The sequence below is a fragment of the Gracilinanus agilis genome, chromosome 6, assembly GCF_016433145.1.
Source record: "Gracilinanus agilis isolate LMUSP501 chromosome 6, AgileGrace, whole genome shotgun sequence".
Taxonomy (NCBI): domain Eukaryota; kingdom Metazoa; phylum Chordata; class Mammalia; order Didelphimorphia; family Didelphidae; genus Gracilinanus; species Gracilinanus agilis.
The window spans coordinates 194,801,712-194,803,834 of NC_058135.1; the positions used below are offsets into that span (position 1 = coordinate 194,801,712).

General features: G+C 36.4%; 1 pseudogene; it reads left to right on the forward strand.

Annotated features, from left to right (window-relative positions):
• Nucleotides 1–1,275: 1,275 nt before the first annotated feature.
• Nucleotides 1,276–1,438, forward strand: LOC123253190 (annotated as a pseudogene).
• The last annotated feature ends 685 nt before the right edge of the window (nucleotides 1,439–2,123 follow it).

Genomic DNA, 2,123 nt, shown 5'->3' on the forward strand with positions numbered 1-2,123 from the left:
ATTGTCTAAAATAATAGCAAGGAAGAGTAACGAATGTTGGAGGGGATGTGGCAAAATTGTGACATTAATGCACTGCTGATGGAGTTGTAAATTGATCCAAACATTCTGGATGGCAATTTGGAACTATGCCCAAAGAGTGCTAAAGAATTGCCTGCCCTTTGATGCAGCCATACCATTACTGGATTTGTACCCCAAGGAGATCATAGGGAAAAAGACTTGTACAAAAATGTTTATAACTGTGCTCTTTGTGGTGGCAAAAACCTGGAAAACGAGGGTTTTCCCTTCAATTGGGGAATGGCTGAACAAATTGTGGTATCTGTTGGTGATGGAATACTATTGTGCTCAAAGGAATAATAAGCCTGAGGAATTCCATGTGAACTGTAATGACCTCTAGGAACTGATGCAGAATGAAAGGAGCAGAACCATGAGAATGTTATACACAGAAACTGATACACTGTGGTAAAATCAAATGTAATGGACTTCTGATTTAGCAGCAATGCAATGACCTACAACAATTCTGAGGGATTTATGGAAAAGAACGCTACCCACATTCAGAGGAAGAATTACAGGATTGGAAATACAGAAGAAAAACAACTGATAGAACACATGGGTTGATGGGGACATGATTTGGGAAGTAAACTCTAAACAACCACCCTAGTACAACTATCAATAATATGGAACTAGGTCTTGATAGATGACACATGAAGAAAATAGTAGAAATGTGCGTCAGCTATAGGAGGGGGGATTCAGAAGGGAGAGAGTAAGAACATGAAGCATGTAACATGGAAAAAATTATAAAAAAAAAGAATATCAGGGAACATGGTGATCTTGGTAGGACAATGAGCACACAAGAAAATATGTCGTTATCCTTATTAAGTTCTTTTTAAATATCCTGCTTTTCTTAGTTGGGTCTCTTATTTATGTGCAACTATCAGATCTCAGATTGGATATTTCTTTGGACTTCTGCTTCCCTCATTTTGGGTTGAATAAGAGGTTCAGCTTATATGTAAGCTTCTATTGGATTTTCCTCCTTTTACAAGAAAGAAGTTCTCATTTAAAACACTGTTTTGTTTTGTTTTAAAATTTTAAATTCAGATATCTTATTGTCTAGTAAAGTCATATGGAAGAGAATGCTGATGGTCTTATAGCATAGATTGAAAGGGAGTCCATCCCTTGGATGACAGAGAATGCTAGGTAAATTGAAGCTCTTAATGTCCAGTTTAAAGGCAAATGGTAAAATATTTTCAGATGTGAAAATTTTAAAATGCAGTCTTGAGCTTTGCGCAGTGGCAGTATTGTAGCCAATGAGGTTAATCTGAGGCACGATTATTGCTAATTAAAAATGCAGTCTTGAGTATGAAATGTGAATATTTCCACTCTGTTAAATCCCCTAGTAGAGGTCTGATAGGACCTATGAGCTTATTGTTTCCTTAGGGAGACCACTGACAAAAGCACCTCCCTTAAAAACCATTGTAAGTCTGACTCTATTGAGAGAAATTTGAGCAAATACAATCAATGCCAGTCTTAAACTAAATTATGAAGTAGGCAAAATCTTATTTTAATATCCTGCCTTTGCTTTTCTGTGTCTTTATTCTCCCTGAGCTTCCTTCCCATGAATCCATGTGGTTTAATCCCATATGAGAACCTGGGTTCAAATCTTGTTTTCATTATTTACCCGTTGTGGCAAAGTCATTAAGCCCTTCGTTTCTCTCTCATTTGAAAACTGTGAGGATAGAGCTAGATTATCTCCAGCACTCTCAGGTCTATTATTAAACTATTCTTTGATAGACAAGTATCCATTGTCAATTCCCTCTATTCTCTTCTGATGAAGCTTCCCTCTTTGGGCAATAGTATATGCTCCTTGGCATTCTAAAGAAGGTAGAGACCTTTCCACTTTTTTTCCCCTGTATCCTCAGAGCCTAGTAGTGTCTGGCATATATCTCTTGATGAATTGATTTCTATATCAGAATGAAGACCAGATTGTATTATGTTTCTTCATAATTCTTTTTTTCTAATGTAATAAATACCTAATTGATAAACTGATTCTTTAAAAAAACCTGTATATTTAATTTCATCACCATAGGAAGCAGAATTTTGCAGTTGGGTAGCAGAATAAAGAGCTC